The sequence below is a fragment of the Panthera tigris genome, chromosome A1 (genome assembly GCF_018350195.1).
Source record: "Panthera tigris isolate Pti1 chromosome A1, P.tigris_Pti1_mat1.1, whole genome shotgun sequence".
Classification (NCBI taxonomy): domain Eukaryota; kingdom Metazoa; phylum Chordata; class Mammalia; order Carnivora; family Felidae; genus Panthera; species Panthera tigris.
In genome coordinates, this window is record NC_056660.1 from 147,461,830 (window position 1) to 147,489,708 (window position 27,879).

The 27,879-nt window shown below is 37.3% G+C and overlaps 1 long non-coding RNA gene across 3 annotated transcripts in view; it reads right to left on the reverse strand.

The window, feature by feature from the left end:
* Positions 1-27,879, reverse strand: part of LOC122231441 — a 130,506-nt gene that overhangs the window by 76,222 nt on the left and 26,405 nt on the right. For 2 of the 3 annotated variants that reach the window (XR_006208693.1, XR_006208686.1), the window contains exon 2: positions 18,113-18,191. This is a non-coding gene — a long non-coding RNA (uncharacterized LOC122231441). The remainder of the gene's footprint in view (positions 1-18,112; positions 18,192-27,879) is intronic. The other variant, XR_006208692.1, reaches the window with a different exon arrangement.

Consider the following 27,879-nt stretch of genomic DNA (forward strand, 5'->3'; position numbering starts at 1 on the left):
ATAATATGCTCCTAAAAATCAGCTCTTTAAACAAAACACCTAGTGAATTTTTTAAGCGATGGTACAGTTTGATGGATATTGCTTACATGCTTTTTTTTTTTTTTTTTTTTTTTTGGTCTTGTTTTGGTTTGGTTTTCTTCTACAATCACTAAAGTTTATATCTTAAAACAGTTTGCTTTGTATTTTCATGCAGTATTTCTTCTGAAATCATTAATAGGGATTAACAATTAAATATGAGAGACAGTGGATATATCTAAACTTCACAGTTAAGAAAAAGAATAGGCCTTAAGAAAAAGTTTGGAAAGGCATACAAAGATTATTATATTGTAAGTTGCTACACTCAAGGACTAAACACAACTGAAGCATTTGAGTAACTTCCAGTTTTGACCCTAACTATCTAAATATGATGATTACTCATTTCTCATACAACACTTCAGCAGTTCTGGCCTTTGTGAGAATAGATTTTCTACAAATTGCTAGGAGCAAATTTTTTTAGGTGCAAATATTGTGTGCACTGTTATTCTTGATAAACTCCCAGAAATCTAGCTTGGTCTACTACCAGTTGATTCTGGAACTCAAAATGCATTGAACAAGCAGATGTCAAATGTTCTCAGGCAAAAATTTGTGACAGATAACATTCTCACATACCCTTTAGGAATTCCCTCCTCTTACATTCATTCACATCTCTCTCTCTCTCTCTCTCTCTCTCTCTCTCTCGCTATATATATATATATATATATCTCACTCTGTAGCCAGCCATAACTTGACATCATACTATTTCCTAAAATAATGTTCTCAAAGTATAGTGTTAAAAACCCATACAAGAATGACTTCTGGTTTATTAAAAATTCAGATCCTGGACTCCATAACAGACCTTATAATAAATAGTAACCCTATTCTATAAGATGTGAATATTTTTAAAAAAGTATCTCAGTTGCTATTATATACACTACATTGAGATTTTGCTCTAAGCAGTCAGGGCTAATGACTGCAAAGGGTCCTCGAACGCATGAAGATCTCAAGGCACAATGCACCAAAATATAGCAGATACTATTTAAGAGTAAATTAGAAGAATTTGACTAGTCACTATATTACTATTTTTTTTTTTAATTTTATTTTTTAATATATGAAATTTACTGTCAAATTGGTTTCCATACAACACCCAGTGCTCATCCCAAAAGGTGCCCTCCTCAATACCCATCACCCACCCTGCCCTCCCTCCCACCCCCCATCAACCCTCAGTTTGTTCTCAGTTTTTAACAGTCTCTAATGCTTTGGCTCTCTCCCACTCTAACCTCTTTTTTTTTTTTCCTTCCCCTCCCCCATGGGTTTCTGTTATGTTTCTCAGGATCCACATAAGAGTGAAACCATATGGTATCTGTCTTTCTCTGTATGGCTTATTTCACTTAGCATCACACTCTCCAGTTCCATCCATGTTGCTACAAAAGGCCATATTTCATGTTTTCTCATTGCCACGTAGTATTCCATTGTGTATATAAACCACAATTTCTTTATCCATTCATCAGTTGATGGACATTTAGGCTCTTTCCATAATTTGGCTATTGTTGAGAGTGCCGCTATAAACATTGGGGTACAGGTGCCCCTATGCATCAGTACTCCTGTATCCCTTGGATAAATTCCTAGCAGTGCTATTGCTGGGTCATAGGGTAGGTCTATTTTTAATTTTCTGAGGAACCTCCATACTGTTTTCCAGAGCGGCTGCACCAATTTGCATTCCCACCAACAGTGCAAGAGGGTTCCTGTTTCTCCACATCCTCTCCAGCATCTATAGTCTCCTGATTTCTTCATTTTGGCCACTCTGACTGGCGTGAGGTGGTATCTGAGTGTGGTTTTGATTTGTATTTCCCTGATAAGGAGCGACGTTGAACATCTTTTCATGTGCCTGTTGGCCATCCGGATGTCTTCTTTAGAGAAGTGTCTATTCATGTTTTCTGCCCATTTCTTCACTGGGTTATTTGTTTTTCTGGTGTGGAGTTTGATGAGCTCTTTATAGATTTTGGATACTAGCCCTTTGTCCGATGTGTCCTTTGCAAATATCTTTTCCCATTCCGTTGGTTGCCTTTTAGTTTTGTTGGTTGTTTCCTTTGCTGTGCAGAAGCTTTTTATCTTCATAAGGTCCCAGTAATTCACTTTTGCTTTTAATTCCCTTGCCTTTGGGGATGTGCCGAGTAAGAGATTGCTACGGCTGAGGTCAGAGAGGTCTTTTCCTGCTTTCTCCTCTAAGGTTTTGATGGTTTCCTGTCTCACATTCAGGTCCTTTATCCATTTTGAGTTTATTTTTGTGAATGGTGTGAGAAAGTGGTCTAGTTTCAACCTTCTGCATGTTGCTGTCCAGTTCTCCCAGCACCATTTGTTAAAGAGACTGTCTTTTTTCCATTGGATGTTCTTTCCTGCTTTGTCAAAGATGAGTTGGCCATACGTTTGTGGGTCTAGTTCTGGGGTTTCTATTCTATTCCATTGGTCTATGTGTCTGTTTTTATGCCAATACCATGCTGTCTTGATGATGACAGCTTTGTAGTAGAGGCTAAAGTCTGGGATTGTGATGCCTCCTGCTTTGGTCTTCTTCTTCAAAATTACTTTGGCTATTCGGGTCCTTTTGTGGTTCCATATGAATTTTAGGATTGCTTGTTCTAGTTTCGAGAAGAATGCTGGTGCAATTTTGATTGGGATTGCATTGAATGTGTAGATAGCTTTGGGTAGTATTGACATTTTGACAATATTTATTCTTCCAATCCATGAGCAGGGAATGTCTTTCCATTTCTTTATATCTTCTTCAATTACCTGCATAAGCTTTCTATAGTTTTCAGCATACAGATCTTTTACATCTTTGGTTAGGTTTATTCCTAGGTATTTTATGCTTCTTGGTGCAATTGTGAATGGGATCAGTTTCTTCATTTGTCTTTCTGTTGCTTCATTGTTAGTGTATAAGAATGCAACTGATTTCTGCACGTTGATTTTGTATCCTGCAACTTTGCTGAATTCATGTATCAGTTCTAGCAGACTTTTGGTGGAGTCTATCGGATTTTCCATGTATAATATCATGTCATCTGCAAAAAGCGAAAGCTTGACTTCATCTTTGCCAATTTTGATGCCTTTGATTTCCTTTTGTTGTCTGATTGCTGATGCTAGAACTTCCAGCACTATATTAAACAGCAGCGGTGACAGTGGGCATCCCTGTCGTGTTCCTGATCTCAGGGAAAAAGCTCTCAGTTTTTCCCCGTTGAGGATGATGTTAGCTGTGGGCTTTTCATAAATGGCCTTTATGATATTTAAGTATGTTCCTTCTATCCCGACTTTCTCAAGGGTTTTTATTAAGAAAGGGTGCTGGATTTTGTCAAAGGCCTTTTCTGCATCGATTGACAGGATCATATGGTTCTTCTCTTTTTTTTTGTTAATGTGATGTATCACGTTGATCGATTTGCGAATGTTGAACCAGCCCTGCATCCCAGGAATGAATCCCACTTGATCATGGTGAATAATTCTTTTTATATGCTGTTGAATTCGATTTGCTAGTATCTTATTAAGAATTTTTGCATCCATATTCATCAGGGATATTGGCCTGTAGTTCTCTTTTTTTACTGGGTCTCTGTCTGGTTTAGGAATCAAAGTAATACTGGCTTCATAGAATGAGTCTGGAAGTTTTCCTTCCCTTTCTATTTCTTGGAATAGCTTGAGAAGGATAGGTATTATCTCTGCTTTAAATGTCTGGTAGAACTCCCCTGGGAAGCCATCTGGTCCTGGACTCTTATTTGTTGGGAGATTTTTGATAACCGATTCAATTTCTTCGCTGGTTATGGGTCTGTTCAAGCTTTCTATTTCCTCCTGATTGAGTTTTGGAAGAGTGTGGGTGTTTAGAAATTTGTCCATTTCTTCCAGGTTGTCCAATTTGCTGGCATATAATTTTTCATAGTATTCCCTGATAATTGTTTGTATCTCTGAGGGATTGGTTGTAATCATTCCATTTTCATTCATGATTTTATCTATTTGGGTCATCTCCCTTTTCTTTTTGAGAAGCCTGGCTAGAGGTTTGTCAATTTTGTTTATTTTTTCAAAAAACCAACTCTTGGTTTCGTTGATCTGCTCTACAGTTTTTTTAGATTCTATATTGTTTATTTCTGCTCTGATCTTTATTATTTCTCTTCTTCTGCTGGGTTTAGGCTGCCTTTGCTGTTCTGCTTCTATTTCCTTTAGGTGTGCTGTTAGATTTTGTATTTGGGATTTTTCTTGTTTCTTGAGATAGGCCTGGATTGCAATGTATTTTCCTCTCAGGACTGCCTTCGCTGCATCCCAAAGCGTTTGGATTGTTGTATTTTCATTTTCGTTTGTTTCCATATATGTTTTAATTTCTTCTCTAATTGCCTGGTTGACCCACTCATTCGTTAGTAGGGTGTTCTTTAACCTCCATGCTTTTGGAGGTTTTCCAGACTTTTTCCTGTGGTTGATTTCAAGCTTCATAGCATTGTGGTCTGAAAGTATGCATGGTATAATTTCAATTCTTGTAAACTTATGAAGGGCTGTTTTGTGACCCAGTATATGATCTATCTTGGAGAATGTTCCATGTGCACTCGAGAAGAAAGTATATTCTGTTGCTTTGGGATGCAGAGTTCTAAATATATCTGTCAAGTCCATCTGATCCAATGTATCATTCAGGGCCCTTGTTTCTTTATTGACTGTGTGTCTAGATGATCTATCCATTTCTGTAAGTGGGGTGTTAAAGTCCCCTGCAATGACCACATTCTTATCAATAAGGTTGCTTATGTTTATGAGTAATTGTTTTATATATCTGGGGGCTCGGGTATTTGGCGCATAGACATTTATAATAGTTAGCTCTTCCTGGTGGATAGACCCCGTGATTATTATATAATGCCCTTCTTCATCTCTTGTTACAGCCTTTAATTTAAAGTCTAGTTTGTCTGATATAAGTATGGCTACTCCAGCTTTCTTTTGGCTTCCAGGAGCATGATAAATAGTTCTCTATCCCCTCACTCTCAATCTAAAGGTGTCCTCAGATCTAAAATGAGTCTCTTGTAGACAGCAAATAGATGGGTCTTGTTTTTTTATCCATTCTGATACCCTATGTCTTTTAGTTGGCGCATTTAATCCATTTACATTCAGTGTTATTATAGAAAGATATGGGTTTAGAGTCATTGTGATGTCTGTATGTTTTATGCTTGTAGTGATGTCTCTGGTACTTTGTCTCACAGGATCCCCCTTAGGATCTCTTGTAGGGCTGGTTTCGTGGTGACAAATTCCTTCAGTTTTTGTTTGTTTGGGAAGACCTTTATCTCTCCTTCTATTCTAAATGACAGACTTGCTGGATAAAGGATTCTCGGCTGCATATTTTTTCTGTTTAGCACACTGTAGATATCGTGCCAAGCCTTTCTGGCCTGCCAAGTTTCAAAGGAGAGATCAGTCACGAGTCTTATAGGTCTCCCTTTATATGTGAGGGCACGTTTATCCCTTGCTGCTTTCAGAATTTTCTCTTTATCCTTGTATTTTGCCAGTTTCACTATGATATGTCGTGCAGAAGATCGATTCAAGTTACGTCTGAAGGGTGTTCTCTGTGCCTCTTGGATTTCAATGCCTTTTTCCTTCCCCAGTTCAGGGAAGTTCTCAGCTATAATTTGTTCAAGTACCCCTTCAGCACCCTTCCCTCTCTCTTCCTCCTCTGGGATACCAATTATGCGTATATTATTTTTTTTTAGTGTATCACTTAGTTCTCTAATTTTCCCCTCATACTCCTGGATTTTTTTATCTCTCTTTCTTTCAGCTTCCTCTTTCTCCATAACTTTATCTTCTAGTTCACCTATTCTCTCCTCTGCCTCTTCAAGCCGAGCCATCGTGGATTCCATTTTGTTTTGCAATTCGTTTAAAGCGTTTTTCAACTCCTCGTGACTGTTCCTTAGTCCCTCGATCTTTGTGGCAAGAGATTCTCTGCTGTCCTGTATACTGTTTTCAAGCCCAGCGATTAATTTTATGACTATTATTCTAAATTCACTTTCTGTTATATTATTTAAATCCTTTTTGATCAGTTCATTAGCTGTTGTTATTTCCTGGAGATTCTTCTGAGGGGAATTCTTCCGTTTGGTCATTTTGGAGAGTCCCTGGCGCGGTGAGCACCTGCAGTGCACTTCCCCTGTGCTGTGGTGTATAACTGGAGTTAGTGGGCGGGGCCGCAGTCCGACCTGATGTCTGCCCCCAGCCCACTGCTGGGGCCACAGTCAGACTGGTGTGTGCCTTCTCTTCCCCTCTCCTAGGGGCGGGATTCACTGTGGGGTGGCATGGCCCGTCTGGGCTACTTGCACACTGCCAGGCTTGTGGTGCTGGGGATCTGGCGTATTAGCTGGGGTGGGTAGGCAAGGTGCACGGGGGCAGGAGGGGCAGGCTTAGCTCGCTTCTCCTTAGGTGATCCACTTCAGGAGGGGCCCTGTGGCAGCGGGAGGGAGTCAGATCCGCTGCCGGAGGTTTGGCTCCGCAGAAGCACAGAGTTGGGTGTTTGCGAGGAGCGAGCAAGTTCCCTGACAGGAACTGGTTCTCTTTGGGATTTTGGCTGGGGGATGGGCGGGGGAGATGGCGCTGGCGAGCGCCTTTGTTCCCCACCAAGCTGAGCTCTGCCGTCCGGGGGCTCAGCAGCTCTCCCTCCCTTTGTCCTCCAGCCTTCCCGCTTTCGGCGCAGAGCTGTTAACTTATGACCTCCCAGACGCTAAGTCGCGCTTGCTGTCGGAACACAGTCTGTCCGGCCCCTCCGCTTTTGCCAGCCCGACTCGGGGGCTCTGCTTGGCCGGCGAGCCGCCCCTCCGCCCCGGCTCCCTCCCGCCAGTCCGTGGAGCGCACACCGCCTCGCCGCCCTTCCTACCCTCTTCCGTGGGCCTCTAGTCTGCGCTTGACTCCGGAGACTCCCTTCTGCTAATCCTCTGGCGGTTTTCTGGGTTCTTTAGGCAGGTGTAGGTGGAATCTAAGTGATCGGCAGGACGCGCTGTGAGCCCCGCGTCCTCCTACGCCGCCATCTTCCGGAACCCCCTCACTATATTACTATTAAAGAACAAAAGTTAATACTATTCACTGAAGAATTAAACTAACAATCATGAAAGATTAAATGGTTTGACACATTGTCAGAGTACCTGAATTTGTATTCATTCAATTGAAAATAAACTTAATTGAGCAGTTAATGATTACTTTACTCTGTCCCCTACAGCAAAGGAATATTCTCCTCAGCAAGAATAAAGTGGCTCTATACAGAATCCATATGTAAAATGAATACTTCAAAATAAAATCTATCCCTTTTAAAGAAGATTTAGAAAATGAGTGGTCAGAGAAGTTGGGGCTACACTCCTGAACTTTTTATGGAAGAGAGGTCAAAGTGGGATTTCTTGAGTACATTTTATCTTAAATGTTAGATAGGCAGAAGCTGTCTCACAAAGATCAGAAATTTCTACTTTTAATTAATTTTTGGTAACTTTGAAGTTTGTTTTAAATAATTAATCCATTTAAAATAATAGCTTTATGTCAACTGACACTTTTTTGTCTTTTTAAAAAAATTATTGTGATATAATTGACATATAACATTGTGTATGTTTATGGTGTACAACATATTGATTTCATCAGGGGCATATATTGTGAATGACTCCAGTGTAGCTTTACCTTATACTTTTCATCAACTCACATAATTACCATTTCTTTTTTGTGTTGAGAACATTTTTGGGGGGGTGTTTCTATGTATTTTTTTTTTAATTTATATCCAAGTTAGTTAACATGTAGTGCAACAATTATTTCAGGAGTACATTCCTTAATACTCCTAACCCATTTAGCCCATCCTCCCTCCCACAACCCCTCCAGTAACCCTGTTTGTTCTCCATATTTAAAAGTCTATGTTTTGTCCCCCTCTGTTTTCATATTATTTTTGCTTCCCTTCCCTTATGTTCATCTGTTTTTTATCTTAAAGTCCTCATATGAGTGGAGTCATACGATATTTGTCTTTAACTGCCTAATTTTTCACTTACCATAATACCCTTTAGTTCCATCCATGTAGTTGCAAATGGCAAGATTCCATTCATTTTGATTGCCAAGTAATACTCCACTGTATGTATGTATGTGTATGTGTGTATGTGTGTATGTGTGTGTGTGTGTGTGTGTGTGTGTATACATACCACAACTTTCTTTAACCATTCAACCATCAATGGGCATTTGGGCTCTTTCCAAACTTTTACTATTTTTGATAGTGCTGCTATAAACACTGGGGTGCATGTGTCCCTTCGAAACAGCATATCCGTATCCCTTGGAGAAATACCTAGCAGACGTAGTAGTGCAATTGTTGGGTCATAGGGTAGTTCTATTTATAACTTTTTGAGGAACCTCCATACTGTTTTCCAGAGTTGCACCACCTGCATTGCCACCAGCAGTGCAAAAGAGATCATCTTTCCCCGCATCCTCATCAACATGTTGTTGCCTGACTTGTTAATGTTAGCCATTTCTGAAAGGTGTGAGGCGGTATCTCATTGTGGTTTTGATTTGTATTTCCCTAATGATCAGTGATGTTGAGCATTTTTTCAGGTGTCGGTTGGCCATCTGGACTTTGTTCAGAGAAGTGTCTATTCATGTCTTTTCCCCATTTCTTCACTGGATTATTTGGTTTTGAGGTGGTTACTTTGATAAGTTCTTTATAGATTTTGGGTACTAACCCTTTATCTGATAGGTCATTTGCAAATATCTTCTCCCATTCCATCGGTTGCCTTTTAGCTTTGCTGATCATTTCCCTCACTGGGCAGAAGCTTTTTATTTTGATGGGGTCCCAACAGTTCATTTTTGTGTCCTTTTCCTCCAGAGAATTATTGAGTAAGAAGTTGCTATGGTCAAGATCAAAGAGGTTTTTTCCTGCTTTCTCCTTGAGGATTTTGATGGCTTCCTGTCTTACATTTAAGTCATCCATTTTGAGTTTATTTTTGTGTATGGTATAAGAAAGTGGTCCAAGTTCATTTTTCTGCATGTCACTGTCCAGTTTTCCCAGCACCACTTGAAGAGACTCTTTATTCCATTGGATATTCTTTCCTGCTTTGTCAAAGATTAGTTGGCCATACGCTTGTGGGTCCATTTCTGGGTTCTGTATTCTGCTCCATTGATCTGAGTGTCTGTTTTTGTGCCAGTACCATACTGTCTTGATGATTAAAGCTTTGTAATACATCTTGAAGCCTGGGATTATTCTGCCTCCTGCTTTGGTTTTCTTTTTCAAGATTGCTTTGGCTATCCGGGGTCTTTTGTGGTTCCATACAAATTTTAGGATGGTTTGTTCTAGCTCTGTGAAGAATGCTGACGTTATTTTGATAGGGATTACATTTGAATATGTAGATTGCTTTGGGTAGTATTGACTTAACAATATTTTTCTTCCTATCCAGGAGCATGGAATCTTTTTCCATTCTTTTGTGTCTTCTTCAATTTTTTTCATAAGCTTTCTATAATTTTCAGTATACAGATTTTCCAACTATTTGGTTAGATTTATTCCTAGGTATTTTGTGGTTTTTGGTGCAACTGTAAATGGGATCAATTCCTTGGTTTCTCTTTCTTTTGCTTCATTATTAGTGTATAGGAATGCAACCGATTTCTGGACAATGATTTTATATACTGCCACTTGGCTGAATTGATGGATCAGTTCTAGCAGTTTTTGGGTGGAATCTTTTGAGTTTTCCATATAGAGTATCATGTCATCTGCAAAGAGTGAAAGTTTGACCTCTTCCTGGCCAATTTAAATGCCTGTTATTTCTTTGTGTCGTCTGATTGCTGAGGCTAAGATTTCCAATACTATATTGAATAACAGTGGTGAGAGTGGACATCTGTGTCTTATTCCTGACCTTAGGGGGAAAGCTCTCATTTTTTCCCCACTGAGGATGATATTAGTGTTGGGTGTTTCATAAATGGCTTTAATGATCTTGAGGAATGATCCTTTTATACCTATTTTCTTAAGGGTTTTTATCAAGAAAGGATGCTGTATTTTGTCAAATGTTTTCTCTGCATCTACTGAGAGGATCATATGGTTCTTGTCCTTTCTTTTATTGATGTGATGAATCACATGGATTGTTTTGCGGATATTGAACCAGCCCCGCATCCCAGGTATAAATCCCAGTTTGTTGTGGTGAATAATTTTTTTTAAATGTTTTTATTTATTTCTGAGACAGAGAGAGACAGGGCATGAGCAGGGGAGGGGCAGAGAGAGAGGGAGACACAGAATCGGAAGCAGGCTTCAGGCTCTGAGCTGTCAGCACAGAGCCCGACGCGGGGCTCGAACTCACGTACCATGAGATCATGACCTGAGCTGAAGTCGGACGCTCAACCGACTGAGCCACCCAGGCGCCCCGGTGAATAATTTTTTTAATGTGTTATTGGATCTAGTTGGCTAATATCTTGTTGAGGATTTTTGTATTCGTGTTCATTAGGGAAAGTGGTCTATAGTTCTTTTTAGTGGGGTCTTTGGTTTTGGAATGAAGGTAATTCTGACTTCATAGAAAAGCTTGGAAGTTTTCCTTCCATTTCTATTTTTTGGAACAGCTTCAAGAGAATAGGTGTTAACTCTTCCTTAAATGTTTGGTAGAATTCCCCTGGAAAGCCATCGGGACCTGGACTCCTGTTTTTTGGGAGATTTTTGATTACTAATTCACTTTCTGGTTATGGGTCTGTTCAAATTTTCTATTTCTTCCTGTTTCAGTTTTGGTAGTTTATGTTTTCAGGAATTTGTCCATGTCTTCCAGAGTGCCCATTTTATTGGCATATAATTGCTCATAATATTCTCTTATTACTGTTAGTATTTCTGCTGTGTTGGCTGTGATCTCTCCTCTTCCTTCTTGATTTTATTTATTTGGATCCTTTCCTTTTTCTTTTTGATCAAACTTGCTATGGGTTTATCAATTTTGTTAATTCTTTCAAAGAACTAGCTCCTGGTTTCAGTGATCTGTTTTTTGTTGTTTTTTTGTTTTGTTTTGTTTTTGTTTTTGATAACACTGATTTCTGCTCTAATCATTATTATTTCCTGTCTTCTGCTGGTTTTGGATTTTATTTGTTGTTCTTTTTCCAGCTCTTTAAGGTATAAGGTTAGGTTGTATATCTGAGACCTTTCTTCCTTCTTTAGGAAGGCCTGGATTGCTATCTATATACTTCCCTCTTATGACTGCCTTTGCCATGTGCCAGAGGTTTTGGGCTGTGGTGTTATCACTTTCATTGGCTTCCATGTACTTTTTAATTTCCTCTTTAACTTCTTGGTTAGCCCATTCATTCTTTAGTAGGATGTTCTTTAGTCTCCAAGTATTTGTTATCTTTCCAAATATTTTCTTGTGGTTGATTTCAAGTTTCATTGCGCTGTGGTCTGAAAATATGCATGGTATGATCTCGAACTCTTTGTACTTGTTGAGGGTTTATTTGTGTCCCAGTATGTGATCTATTCTGGGGAACGTTCCATGTGCACTTGAGAAGAATGTATATTCTGCTGCTTTAGGATGAAATGTTCTGAATATATCCATTAGTCCTTCTGATCCAGTCAACTGACAATTGTTTTAAGTCTGACTACCTTGTTTTGACAAGCCCTCTTCTCGATCAACATTTACTCACAAAATCAGAGCTGATTCTTACTACATTCCTAGGTGAAAATAAGCAAATTAAAAAAAAAATACAACAGATACTATGGATTAGTCAAAGAAAACCCAAATAGCTCAACATATTTATATATGTTGCATTTGTGCACATATGTGTGTGTCATATGCTGTTTTAATGTGTCAACTTGACAAAGATGAACTGTATTATTTTTTCTAGATTTACTTTTCTTATATGTTTCTGGTTAGGGGAGGCCACAAAGAGAATTCTTGGAGATCTGGAAAGCAAAAGGGACGCAGCAGCCATTTTGTAGCAGAAATACACATTGTTGCTGATTAGCAGATTCACCTTATTAGTGTAAAGGGGAAGCTGGGCATGTAATAGCACTCCCTTCTCAAGATCAACCATCAGCTTCTCTCATTCCTCGACCAGGTGTGTTTATCTTTGTGACAAAGGGCCCTAGCATATACAGAATACTCTTGTACCAGACTTGAGTCCCACTGGGGCTCCAGCTCATGCTTGTGGGTTCCAGGCTGCCCTTGATTTTTTTCATTTGCATCCAACTTCCTTTCCTGACTACCTACGGACTCTGAGCTCTGGCATGAGATGTGGGGTTAACAGTAAGACCAATTTCCTGTAACAAATGCATTAACATATATGTGTATTTATAGCTCCTACTGGTTCTGCTCCTCTGGTTGGATCCTAAGTGATAAGTATATGTGCATGTGTTCTCACAACTATCTTATGAAATAATTTCCTGTTTTATCCCCATTTGGAGAGGAGGATCAAAAAACTTGCATAAGGATGCATGGCAAGTAAGTAATGCAGTCAGGATCAGAACCAGTAATATAAGCTTTATTTTTAAAAAAAGAAAAAAAATTGACATTTGTCACAGTAACCCACTTAAGTATAACCTAGTAATACATAGTAGGTACTCTCAAGATGTAATTTTTCCCTTTTGAGGAGACTTTCCACACCAAAATGTCTCAACTAACAGTGCAAGAATCCTTATGAACTGTATAGAGTATGCATTCACTAAACTTGCACATAATGAACAAGAAACACAGTCAATGTTTTGTTTTTGTTATCATTGTACTGCTCTCTCAAGGTGAACCAAAAATGAATGATTAATCACCTGGTTATATTTGGCTTTATTTATGGAATCTCACACAATCAATAATTTATTGCTCTCTGGAAAAAGTAACTCACAGACACTGAAAATGTAATGTTCTTTCCTTCCAGAAATAAAGAGAACATGTACTTGATTTTTTGGAGATAACACGGTAGCGGATGAGTGTGAATTTGACACTGACTATGAAACCACCTAATCTTAAGTGGCAGGAAAGTAGCAGTAACATTTTGGGAGTTTTTGTTTTTACCCATTCAAACACAAAAAGCTCATTTCTAACTAACATATAAAATAAATTCAATGAATGGTATCCATTAACTAGCAGTGACAGTACTGTTTTTATTTTTTTATTGTTTGTTCTCTTTTTTTAATTAGAATTTAACTTGCCTAGAAATAATGGAAATAAAGTATTTAACATGGCCATTGACTCTAATTGTTCTCATGTTCCATCATGTTGATTTTTTTCTTAGGCCAATTTAACAAGGACAAGTTTATGGCATTTTTTACTCATTCTTTTTGGTTTCTTATTTCATTGTTGGAGAATCATTTAAAATAAAGGAAAAATGGGTATTTTAGCCTGATGAAGGCAAGTAAGTAGTATCATATGTGGCATGTTGTACAAAAGGAAAGCTGAGAGATCAGGCAGAATGCAAGGCATATAATCTAAATGTCTCACAACAGCAAACAATACACGACAATTTCACACATTGGGGCACCTAAGTTAAATTAACTTGGGTTCCATGATTCTGTCCAGAGACACCCTGGCAGGGGTAAGATACAGCTGGTCATGCAATATTTCCCCAGAAAATTCTCCGTATGTGCTAAAGACAGGGAATCAAGAAGAATGGGTTTAGGAGAGAGAGAGGGAGAGAGAGAAGGGTAGTGGGGAGAGTGAAAAGGAATGTTCATTGGAAAACTTCATTCAGACTTCATTTTCAGGACTCTATTCAGACTCTTGTCTATTTCTGTGCCAGATTGCTAGCCATAGTGAGACCTAAACACAATCCTGCAGCTAACTGTGATAATGATGGCCCTCTCACTAGCAAAACCAGGAGGATAAAATCTGTGGGGCCTATATCACAGCTTGTTTCACTACTTCCTTCTCCAACTTCACAAATCCCACTTTCACAACTTCAACCCACTATTTCAAGGAGTGACTTCCGTGTGGAATGGGTCCTACTTGCCTTATAAGCTATTATATCCCCATAGCCTGGCACATGGGAGGAATAATTATTTACTTACTGAAAAAGTTATTTTTTTAATTAACGAATGAGTTAATCAAAAAAGGATTATGTATTTTATTGTTTGTTTCAGAAAGGGTGGATCTACATTTAACTTTGCATCTGAATTCATCTTTTTTTTTTCCAAATTAAATGCCTGCTTTCACACTTCACTATAATCCTAAAAGGAGGCACATTAGAATTTGTTTTCAGTTACTGATAACAATTATAGATTAACACTAAGCAGTGGCAGAGGTCCAAACAGCTACATCAAAAAGATATATGAAGGTGGAGAAAGTATTGTCCATTTTAGTACCAATGATAGCATGCTCTACCCTTATAAAGACAAAAAAAAAAAAAAAAAAAAAACCAAGAAAAAAGAAAGAGAACTTCTTGGCATTAAAAATAAACTTACTTTCATGTTAAAATGTTTAAAAGTAAAACAATAATGTGGGTAAATGGAAGATAGTAATGATTTATTTCCAATGATTTTGGCAGTTGTTGGTCTTAATTATATAGTTATTTTCCATTTTGTGCTATATTAATGAACTTATGATATTTTAATTGTAATTTTTTTCCTAGTTAACTTTTGTCCTCTGATATGTGTCTGCTAGTCTGTGAGATGATATATCTCAGAACAGCATGCCTAAATGCCACCTGTAAAAACAGCAGGAAAGCAATATAGTTAGGAACAAAACAGCAGGTAAGATACTGTTTGTGTAAGTGCCAGCTACTTATTTGTTAAAGCTAATGAGGTGTAAAAGGTAATGCGACTTATCCTCATCTTGTCCAGAATCTGGAGGCAAGTTGAGAAGTAAGTCCCAAGAGTAAAGGATGGAAAATTGCCTAGAATGAATAAAATCAATGGACAACAGGAAATAATGACATTTATGTCCTGACTTTACAATAACCAGGTGCCAAGTTAGTAGAAGAGATTTTGGCCATATGTGATTAAAGGAGTTTATTCTCTTAAGTTTTATTTTAATGCCTATCAATGCTGAAGAGAGATCTAGATGGATGTGTGAAGTTTCTCTTTTTTTTTTTTAAATTTGTTAATGTTTATTTATGAGACGAGGAGGAGAGGAGCAGAAAGAGAGGGAGACACAGAATCTGAAGCAGGCTGCAAGGCTCCAGGCTCTGAGATGTCAGCACCAAGCCCAACGTGGGGATCAAACTCACAAACTGTAAGATCATGACCTGAGCCGAAGTCAGATGCTTAACCAACTGAGCCAACCAGGTGCCCCTGAAGTTTCTCTTTGAAGCAGAGCAGTGAGGAGTGCAATGTGATGGTTCCATCTTCAGAAATTAAAACGCCAAAGTAAAGTGAGGTCTTATCTCATTTCTTATCATCAGCTAAATCAGGAGACATTGTGAGATCAAGTCCTAAATATTTTTTTTTTAATTCTTTTGGTAATATTAGAAATTATCTCTTTTTGCTCCAGTAAGATACATCTGTGCTTACTCTTCATAAAATCAAACTCTATTAATACATATTAAGGTAACAGAGATAATACTAAAAAAAGAATGGTGTGTGCAAATTTATAATTCTCTGTATATCACCTACTCACTATTGGGGATTTCATAAAAGAGTCTTAAAGACAAAATGGTTTGAAAATTCAAACCTCTGTTGATAGACATTTTTTTCTTTAATTCTCCTTTTGTAGCTCATAATTCTCAAATTTTGGCATACATTTACACTATGGAAGTTGTATATATAAAACCATGTATACTTTGAATGGTTTGAAATGCTTTACTTTGGCCCACATGCAAACTCTTTGGCCTAATTCCATCTAAAATGCTATCTAGGGATATCTGGGTGGCTCAGTCTGTGAGGGTCTGACTCTTGATTTTGCCTCAGGTCATGATCACAGTTTGTGGGTTCGAGACCCATGTCCGGTTCCACACCAGCAGTGTGGAGCCTGCTTGGGATTCTCTCTCTGCCCCTCCCCTGCCAGCACTCTCTCAAAATAAATAAGTAAACCTCAAAAAAAATAAAAATAAAAATAAAACACTAAAATCCATCCTAGGTTGTGTGAATCTGGGAACAAAAATTTAAGAATTTTACAAAATCCCTAAACCTTTACAATGCTTTCTCACTTTTGTAATTCTAGAAATTATGGACTTGGCTTACATGATTTTAAGCAATGCCTTTGAAATTCCAAAATCCATACAACAGGCCATTGAAGGCTGAAGGAACACACAAACAGACTTTCTCTTTTGAGGAAACCTCAGGTCTGTTTTTAAGGCCTTTCAACTGACTGAAACAATTACCCCCACCCCCCCACCCCCAGATAACTGGGGACTACAATCTAGCAAAAGTGACACAGGAACTAATGCAACTGTTATTTCCTGCAATAGTAGAATAAATTATATTTTTTCCAAGGAACAAGTAAATGATATGGATGACTTGTTTTATAGAGCATGTAGAATGGAAACCATACTTTGTTTTTCCCATGTTTTTGGAATAATCATTTGTTCTTTGGAGGACCATGGAGTGTACTTACATTTTTATTACAAGTTTTAGCTTGTATCACAGAAAATTTCAAGCATATATTATAATGCAGACAACAATACAATAAAGCTCAATGTAGCCATAATCCAACTTCAGCAATTATCAACATTCTGCTAGTCTTAATATACTTATACATATATGTACTCCTGCCTGGATTTGATTCTCAATCTAAGGAAAGTATGAGGAAATTTACCTGGTTGAGAGAATAGCCGAATTACGTTTTTCATTTCAATCCAGATGATAACCCTTGTGAGTACAAGATGGTCAGAATAAACTGCACTACTGTTTTCTTTCTATTTTAACTTTTTCCCCCCTGGCAAATGTAGTTGAATTTTATGACACCACCATTTACAGAATGTATGTAATTTTCCTACTGAATAATAATATATTAATAAAATACTAGAGAAAGACAACAGAGAATAATAAGAAACCTAGGTAGATAGTAGGGTTCTTTACCTGTTATTTTTTTAAACAAGGTAATTTAAAAGTATATGAAAATAATCCTTTAATAATATAGCAAAAATAAGGTTAGTGTTTGAAATGGCATTGGAAAGTAAGGTGGGAGACAAGACGAGAAATTTACTTATTTATTCTTTGTAAGTTTTCAGGCTACAGCACAGTTGATGAAATGGTGGAAAGCCACATTGCTTTTAGCCAGTGCTGTATTGCTTTAATGTAAAACTCATGCTCAATTGCCATTTTCCTCTGAAGATTTAAATGAGCCAATGGATTCTGAAAAATGGCCTGGCAGTGAGTCTAACAAAGTTACGGTGTTAACAGCAGTTGAGATCTCTATTTTGTACCAGAAATAGGTATGTTAGAGTCCATGGAAAAGGGAGGGGAGGGGAAGGGAGAGGCTCCTTAAAATTATTTAGTAACAGAAATGAATGCCACATGATTATTACCCTTGTCTTAGGGAAATATGCATGATAATGTATTCATTATTGATTCTTTCTCTGTAGGACTCCTGCTTTGGCTCATTGCTCATTTTAAATGGCTCAGTAAGTCACAAGAGTTGTCAGAGCTTCCTCACTTAGCTTTACATCATTTGTTTACTGCATCTGCTCAACAACAGTCTGCTTTATGAATGAGCTCCTATAGATTGTGAGGATTTAATGCATAATGCAGGTGTATATTAAATCTGTTACACATATGTCATGACCACAATGGAATTGTTTGGAGACAACTATAGATAACTGTGCATTATTTTATTTTGTATCCCAAAGGTTTAGCACGGTTCCTAGAACACAGTATGTACCCTATGAATGCTTATTGAATGATGGATCTGCAAATGAATGAATGAAATAAAAATACAGAAAAAAAAAGCTGATTTTAAAACAAAACTGCACAGTGGCATACACTGGTGTTCTGTGCCTGAAAATCAAAATAATTTACAATGAAACCTCCTCTTCAAGGACTAGCTTGATTCTCATATTCTTCATAGGTCTTACTTGATCACTTCATCAAATGTTATTATATCTCTTGACTAATTAGCTGCCACTTTAGAGTAACTTAGCTGGAGAAAGAAGATAAACAAATGACGCCTTAAATAATCATGTATAAATAGAAAAATAGGACCAATATAATTCTTGGTTTGTACTGTGTTTTACCTTTAAAAAATTCAATATTAATGTTCGTATTCATGTGCATTGAACTTACATCACTACTAACCATGAGTAGAAGTTCCCCAAGCACCTTGTAAACAGGATACACAGCAGGGTCTCACCAGGAGGCAAATCTGTTTGAAATATAAAATTTTACAAGACCCCATTTAAAAATTTCCCTGTTTTAGAAAGACTCTTATTTCAATTAAGTATTTTTCTATGCAACAGACATACACTGGAGAGGGGATAAATATTGAAAAGTTAGCATTTTTCACATTTGAGGGCTAACACTGGAATGACAGCAATCTTTTTTTTTTTTTCAAAAACAAAATAAAAGATACAATAAGTCACATCAATATATTTAAATTTATGTTTTAAAATAAATTAGAGTAACTATTAGTTCTCTCACTATTCCTCCAAAATTTTTGTGTTAAAATCCTATATTAATTATTTCTAAAAACGGTGTATTTGTTTTGATACGCGTGAAATATATCTGCATCATGAATTAATCTGAGAAAATTTCACTGGAGTCGTGCCAAAGCCACATTCATTGATTAACCCATTTAATCCACAAATATTTATTGATATTGCTAATTGCTGGGTTTAAATAGCTTTTATTTCTTAACCACCCCTGCACTGCCTTTGGACCAGAGCCCTTTCTTCCGGACCTTACCCGGCCGCGCCCCTTGGAAGAGGAACCGCTGAACTGTGACTCGAGTGGGGAGTAGGGTAGCAAGGCCTCCACCAGAACTGGGGCTTGCTTCTTAGGTGGGGTGCGCCACACGTTTTTATGGAAAACACAGAGAGAAGGAGCCTCGGGGACCCACGACTCCCGGCAGATTCTCCTCCCAGGATTCCCCTGGCATGCCCCTGGAACTCGTGAGATCCCGTGAGATCCACTTCCTCTGGGAAGAGCCGCGAGTGGAAGAACTAGCAGTAACTTGTTACTGATTCCTATTTTCTGAGCCGCCTCTGACGCAACGCGCCTCCAACCCTATCTTTTCCTGCCCCTCCATCAGGTTTCTCCTACTCTCCCTAAACACTGCGTGTCCTACCTTAAGAGCTCCAACTGCTACATTTTCCTTCCTTGGAAACCGCACACTCCACCTACCACCTGGACCACGCCCAGTGGGGACAAAGGGCTTCACCTGTGGTGCCGCCCCTCCCCCAAAAGAAAAGAACAGGGAAGACAAATGGAGGTGAGGGATGGGGTGAACAGGATAAGGAAGAAGTATTGTGTCTTCACTATCTAGCCCTACAAACAGGTCAAGGAATCAGAACCCTGGTGCATGGTAATAGCAGGCAGTTCATGCTGGGACAGGGTGGCAACTCCAGGTCTGGGTCTAAGGCATCATTCTCCACCATCTGAAGGCAAGGGGGACCTGGTGGATGTTGACACAGGTAGAGAAGTTTCTGATGTTGCTCAGGTAGCACAGTCATTAATGAAGGTACATTTCAAATCCAAGGGCCCCAAAAAGTAGCAAATCTTTTTGAGACAGTAAGTACTCTTGATGTTTCCATGTTTCTTGATGTAAATAAGATAAAACATCCAGAATTCTAGGACCTGTAGTAAAAACTTACCTAGAGTGATTTCCACAATAATTGCACTAAACAAAATTGCAAGTTTAAAAATATGAATTTAATGAGATGACTTATCAAGGTTTTCATGAGATCACAACTAAGGTGCTGAAGATTGTAAATTACCATGTGAATTTGCACTTGATTATTCTTTGAGAAATCACAGATGCACCTGCTTTACAAAACCAATGAGATCATAAAACTACAAGTTTTCTAAACGTCTTTCATCTCTAACTCCTCCCTTTAGATACACCCTCATTGCAACTGTTTTTGTTTTTGTTTTTGTTTTCCACTCATGATTCTGACTCATCTTCTGTTTAGCCTCTTGTTCTAGCTTTCAGGCAGTTGTCTACATCATATTCTCAGCTACATGGATCTGGTCATATGGGTGCGAGGGGGAAGTGAAGATGCAGCTTTTCCTGTTTATAGATCTTGTAGTCTTTAAAATGAAGAAAAGCAAGATGGGATTAAAGAGAGGCTTTCTCATGATGCAACTTCAGACTGAGAAAATTAAAGTCTGTAGGCTAACATACTTTTCTGCTAATTCTGACAGTGTCGATTCTTCTTGGCATAATACCCACTGTCGTTATGATTACACAGCCTCTGACATTTTGCTTTGTTCCTCCAAACTTGGTATTGACCACGACTACAGAAGATAGAATACTAAATATCCTTCCTCAGGAAGGAAGTAGAACAAGAAAGACTGGAAGAAAATCCCATCCTGCTAAAGACAGAAAATCTTTAAAAGTTATCCTCAGAAGAGGGGTGCCTGGGGGACTCAGTGGGTTGAGCGTCCCACTTCGGCTCAGGTCATGATCTCACAGGCTCAGGTCATGATCTCACAGTTCGTGAGTTCGAGCCCCACATCGGGCTGTGTGCTGACAGCTCAGAGGCTGTAGCCTGCTTCACATTCTGTGTCTCTCGCTCTCTCTCTGCTCCTTCCCTGCTCACATGCTGTCTCTCTCTCTCATTAATTAATTAATTAATTAATTTTAAAGTTATCCTCAGAAGAGAACTTTGGGATAGTTATACTTAATTACAGTAAGTTTATTATGCTTTATAGAAGAATAGATGGACTAAAGAAGTTGCAAGTAGGCCACTATAGCCTGCTTTAGTCCTCAGTTATAGAAGCAGTTTTAAAGGAAGCATTTTTTTTAATTACTAATACAGAGACGCAGTGCAGTTGAGCCATTGCAAAAGTGGCTATGTTTTTATACAGGTGGGTGACCTGGTTGAGAATCACTGGCTGAATCTGCAGGGTAGCTTCTGGGAATACTTGCCTGGATGAGGGATTCAAATAAAGACACAAAGATTAGATTGTGCTGTGCAAATGCTTAGTCTCCAGCTGAATGTTTCCATTAGGCTTGGTGGGCAACTGAGATATATATGACTTCCTAAAGGATCATAGCCCCACCACAATGAACCATTTAAACAAGGAAGCTTTGTTTTCCTTATACACACAGAAATAACTGACTATTTTTGTCATAATTGTGCTAGTTTCTCATCAGGTGAATATAATAAGGGCTTCTGAAGCATAGCAAGATAACCTACAAGTAGGTAATACTGAGAAAAAGTGAATATGCTCCCCTCCCCCTTTTGCTGATCCCTATGTAAGTCAGGTGGAGTGAAGGAATGTTGAAGGGGTAATTAAGTCTCTAAAACCAGTAATAAACCTTTTAGACCAATCCATATAGAAAATTTCACATTCTCCTCTAACAACTAAATGACACAGGTCTTGAGGATAAAACAGAAGCTTAATAGATAAAGAGTCTAGATGTTGATTAATAAGGAAGCTGTCTGAAATGGGTAACAGATTTCATTTGGAAGTGAGTTTTATCTTTATCTTTTAAAACTAATGGCAGAATTTCTTGCTAGAAATATAGAGGTGCTAGCTACAGTGAATTTACATCCTATTTCTTAATCAATGAAATTTAAACAAAAGGAATAGATAAAACAGGTGAGCTTTTTCTGCTAGATTGCAAATAGAGTTAAGAATGAAAGGAAGGGAAACAGGTGAAAGTACAAGCCACAGAAATAAATCGTGTCATATCTAATTAGTGCAAGTAACTAATTGAAAATTGAACCAGTGCTAGAATAAATCCAGGACCTTTCCTTGTATATCATTAAAACAGTGTAATCAAAATAGCTTTGGGGAGGATTAATAGTCAGAACATTTAATGGTACAGTTTTAAAAATATCAGCATTTGAAAAATCATTTCAAAATAATCAACAGGGATTGAAAGATGCTTCTTTATTTTTGACAGAGAGTAAGAAAGAGAGTGTGAGCGGGGGAGGGGCAGAGAGAGCAGGAGAGACAGAATCCAAAGCAGGTTCCAGGCTCCACGCTGTCAGCACAGAGCCCAATGCAGCGCTCAAACTAAGGAACCTTGAGATCATGACTTGAGCTGAGGTTGAACACTTAACGGACTGAGCCACCCAGGCATCCAGATGTTTATTTCTAATTATTAACACTCCATTACTTCAAATAATAATGGTAAATAAAGTTAATTCCCATGTTAATAGACATGACTTCTATGGATAAGAATTCTGATGGGTGCCTGGGTGGCTCAGTCTTTTGAGCGTTGGACTCTTGATTTCAGCTCAGGTCATGATCCCAGGGTTCAGGTCATGATCCCAGGGTCATGATATGGAGCCCCACGTCAGGGTCCACACTGAGCATGGAGTCTGCTTAAGATTCTCTCCCTCTGCCCCTCTCCCCACTCATGTGCTCTCTCTATATAAAATAATTTAAAAAAAAAAAACAATTTTAATTGCCACTAAAATTCAAATAGTATATTTTAGTATTAAACTTAATGGAATACTATAGAAGCATCATCATTATAAGTTCCTTTCTACAATTGGGTTATTGCTTTTAAAATATTCAAGGCAAAACCACACTGTTGTTGCTGTCTGGTTAGAAATCAAGACATACAAAACCTTAAAAAAAAAAAAAAAGGGTATGATGGCAATCTGGCAACATCTGTCACCCCATGGGTCAATTTGGCTGATGTGACTGGCTAGGCTGGTGTCCCCTTCCTCCCTCGCCACTCCCTGTACATCCTTCCTGAAATTGCAGGCTCGGTTGAAGAGGACCATCTTTCCTGATAGAGGAGGATTGTTCTTTGGTCAAGGGTTTGGGATTAGCTGCACTCTCCCACTAGAACTTTCCAACAGGCTCTCAAGGTCCATTTGTAGTGGAACATAAGATAGTCAAGCTTCCAGGATTCAAGACACATCCAAATGAGGTGCTGCATGTGGCAGTCTGCCGTTCTTTAAATTAAAAGAAAAAAAGAAAAGAAGAGAAAAAAAAGATGCACTTGACTGCAAGCCCTGGGATGAATCCAGTTTTCCAGCTTTCACTTGAACTGAACAACACCGAAATGACATATCACAGTGCTGACTGTGAGGTCTCTTTCTTTTATGCCTTTGAAACAAAAATTGTAGAATAGTTATATTTGGAATGGAAATTACAGAAATCAACAAATATAGAAATTATATGTTTATAAAAATTATGGTATATTTCAGTCTTTTGAGTAGTCACAAAAGTGGTGTCTTTTAAAATGACTTTTATTGTTTATTTTTCATAGTACAATATAGTTTTATTTGCTAAAGATTTTCCCAAGCTTGCTTTTAGGGACAGCTTGTGTACAATATATAATTCTAATTTAAGTGTCATATAAAACCATTGTTCTTATTATTAATATTATTATAACAAAACTTATTTGAAAAGTAAGTAAGAACAGATATTTCCTCTTCTTTCTTTATTGTGGTGGGGTTGGAGGAGTTTTTTGTTAGGTGAGATTGCCATAAGCATGAAAATCTTTTTACTCCTTTCTCATCTGTTCTCAGAGAAAATAAGAAGCTCTTTTACTTGTACAGAAGCAAGAAAACAAAGATTAAACAGGAAATAATTAGAAATTCTGAATCAACAGGAAAAAAAATACTTATATTGGAGTAACCAACGTGGATATAATAAAAATTAGTTTCTTGGATAAAATTCTTGTTTAGGAAGCCTTCATTGGATGTTTAGGATGGATGAGACCTATTTCATAAGTCTAACTCCACCCATTTATTTTTCATAAACACAAGCCCAAATTTTAATAAGTTTCCTAATTTTAAGGCCTTTCATCATAACATAGTTTGACTTTACATGTGAGGTAATATATTTGAAATATATGATTGTTTCTGATAAGGATTTATTATCCAAAATGTATAAATAACTCTCACAACTTAATTACAAAACACAACCCAATTAAAAAACAGGCAAATAACTAAAATAGACTTTCTCCAAGTAAGATGTACAAATAGCCAAGAAGCACATGAAAAGATGAAATGACAATCAAAAGCTCAATGAGGTACCATATCATATCCACTATGATGATTATAATCAAAAGGTCCATTGCTGATGGGAAACCAAAATGGTACAACCATAGTCACTGTGGAAAACCGTTTGATAGTTCATCAAATAGTCAAACATAAAATTACCAAATGACTTCCACAATTCCACCATTAAATCTATACATGCTCTCCCACAAAAAAAATTTAAAATAGATACACAAACAAGTACATGTATATGCATGTTAATAGCATTACTATCCAAAATAGCCAAAAGGTAGAAACAGCCTACAAAATCTATCAATGGGTGAATGGATAAACAAAATGTGGTATATACTTGCAATTAAATATTATTCAGCCTTAAAAAGAAACAAAGTACTGATCCATGCTACAATGTGGATGAATCTCCAAAATATTATCCTAAGTGATAAAAGCCAGGCACAAAATGCCATACAGTGTATGATTCAATTTATATGAAATATACAAAAATATAAATCAATAGAGATAAAATACACATTGATGGGTGCTGTGCTTGAGGGTGAGTGGAAAATGAGAGAAACCATGTAATGGTTATGGAGCTTCACTTTGGAATGGTGGATATTTTGGAACTGGATGGAAGTGTCATTATAAGAAACTGCAAATGTGCTAAATGCCACTAAATTGTTGCATATTAAAGAGTTAATTTTATGTCATGTGAATTTTGTTGCAGTAGCATCAGTAAGTAATACTTCCTCTAAATATTTCATCATACTTCAAGAGTATACTAACCTGGTATACTATATATCTGTCTTTTTCTCATTCTGTTTATTGATTGTAATCAATACAATGTCTAAGTATTGAATTTACCTGCCTGACTGAAGTGATGATTGATGTAAATACATGACAGTGTACTGAGTCCATATTTACTAGCGATTACATACATAAAATGTGTGGAATTACTGCCTCTTTAACTGGTGTTAGCCTTGCATCCTAGATTGTAATATCAAAGAGTTAAATGCCTTAAATATCCACACTCTTAACTAAGAGGGTCAATTGGGTTATTAATTCTGCCTGTTCTTACAGTGAATTATTTCTAAGACCTACAATTCATCCAGGTATAAAAAAAATAGAGATTTTGGAAAGGGATTGATGAAGAATGTTTCTTGTGCCTCTCCTCACTTTCCCAACCCAAGTAGGTGATGTCTTAGCTTCAGAGATATGTTGTGATGTTACTTCTGAATAAAAACTGGAACAGGAGACTTCAATAGAGTACTTTGAAATTCTATAGTACATAAAAATAAATATTATGACCTAGCAGACTTTTTTTTTAATTTTGACTTTCAAATATCAAAGAAACAGAGGAACAAACAATGGACACCAATGCCTATTCCCAGCAATTTACCCAAATTCTTTTTCATCTGTATACTTTGATAGGCTAGCCTCATCCATATCTATCCATCCTTTACATGTAGGTGTTCAAGTATCTCACGACTTGTTTTGCAATTTTTATTTCCATGTTGATCTTAGTACCAACACATACAACTGTCATCTGGACATAATTAGATAGATGTTGCATAGATTCTTTGAACTTCTTATGTCTGAAAAATTAATTTACAAAAATTCAGTTCTGGTTCCATCTATCTATTATGACTTAATATTCCTGTCCCCCTAAATTCATATGATGAGATCCTAATCTTTAATGTGATAGTGTCAGAAGATGGAAAATTCAGGAGGTGATTAGATCATGAAGGTAAGGCCCTCATGAATGGAATTAGTGTACTAAAAAAACAAACACAGACACAAACAGACAAAAACAAAACAAAACAAAACAAACAAAAAGAACAAACAAAAAAACCTCCCAGCGTTCTCTAGCCTCTTCTGCCACATGAGAAGCACACAGTGAGTTGATAGCCATGTGAGGCAGAAAGCAGACTCTCACCAAAAACTCAATCTACTAGCTCCTCAATCCTAGACTTCCAGCCTCTCAACCTATGAGAAATAAATATTTATTGCTTAAGCCACCCAGTCTATGGTATTTTTGTTACAGCAGCCCAAACAGACTAAAACAATATATGAGGATTTAGTGCCAAGTATTGTATTAGGTATTAGGGATACAGCAGTAGACAAGACAGATATGACCCTGAATCATATACATCATCACAATACAGACACTGTTTCACAGAAATTTGGATGATTTTCAGTTGATTGTACCATCTTGAGGACTTTGTATACGTAGTAACTTACACAGCGTAATTCCTTAATAAATATACCTAAATAAAATTTAGAATATTTTGAAGGAATTAAGAATGACATAATTAGTTCAGTGAAAATGATACTGATTTTTTAAACAATTTTAATTTGCCTACTTTAATTGCCTTTGTGAAGTTCTGGAGGTCCCCAAACCATTCTCACTTCTCATACCAACCACAAGTTTTGGAATTCCCAAGACTATAGGCAAGATTAATTATTCACTAGAAGTACTCACAGAACTCAGAAAAGCCATTATACTCATGGTTATGATTGATTACAACAAAAGGATAAGTTAACACCAGAGAGGAAATATGCACACAGGGCAGAGTCCTGGAGACACCAGGACATTGGAGCTTCCAGTTGTCCTCTCCCAGTGGCACTGTGCAGACAGCACCCATTTTTCCCAGCAATGATGTGTAGTAATACACATAGAGTACTGACAGAGAGATGCACCTAAGTCTTAGTGTCCAGAGTTATATTGGAAATGGGTCACATAGGTATGGTTAACTACTTTTGTTGCTGAACTCATACTCCATTCCCTCCAGAGGTACAGCTGATACCATGTGGCCAAAGACTCCCCACCATAAATCACGTTGTTAGTACAGATTATCAGGAATGACCCAAACCTCCAGGTAAACAAGGATTCTTTAATTAGGTAGGACATTCCAAGAGCTTATAGGTTACCTCTCAGGAGCTGAAGCCAATGCCCAAACTTCTTTTGGGCAAGTTATACATTTTTAGAGTATTTGTGCAGAAAAAACATTGATGACACCATTCATTGTTTTTGCACTCCTCTGGAATCTGATTGTTTACAAAAGTATTGCAGGTTAAGCTACAGAATCACTTGTGCCACTTACATTAAAGAATAATTAGAACACAGAGTATATACATGTGTGTTTATTTATATTTAATTAAGTGTTATATATTTAGAATAAATTTAATTATAATTAAAACCTTCAATTCTCAATTTAGAAAATAGTCTAAATTGTTGATCAATAACTAGAAATTTGCATATCAGGGGAACTTTTTACTTCTCTAGACATTTTTTCTTAGTAAGTAATAAATTAAAGCTGAAAAAAATCTAGTTTCATGCTTGTCTGCCCTCCATAGAGCAGGACCTCTTATAATAGTAGCATTTCACACACAGTAGTTCAACTTAGATTTTATTAGAGAAAGAATGTTAAGAACCTTGTCTAACTTGTGTGTATTGGTGTATTGGAAAATGAAGAAAGGTAGTTACAACTTCACAGTCCATTGCTCAATTGTTCTAGGACTGTGGAATTGAAAAAACAAAATTGACTTCTGGAAAATTTTTCAAAAGTAAGGATGAATAAAAGCAAATATGGAAACCTTTTTATCAAAACAATCTAGTAAATCCTGATCCTGTGCTTTTTATAACAGATTTCAATTGTCACACCTGCTAATACTCTCTTAGTGTAGGTAAAAACAATATTACTTTCCAATCTCATGAGAAGTAGAAAAATAAAAGAAACTATACTCACATAAATAAAACTTTGATCTTTAAATTTTTCCAAATAGAAAAAAATAACTCAAAATACATTTTATTTGTCAAAGTCTCTTTTATAACATAATCTAAATAGTCTTAAAAGTTTGGTATTTTTTATTATAAAAATTAACTCACTGGAGAGGAGTCAACATGGCAGAGAAGTAGGGAGACCC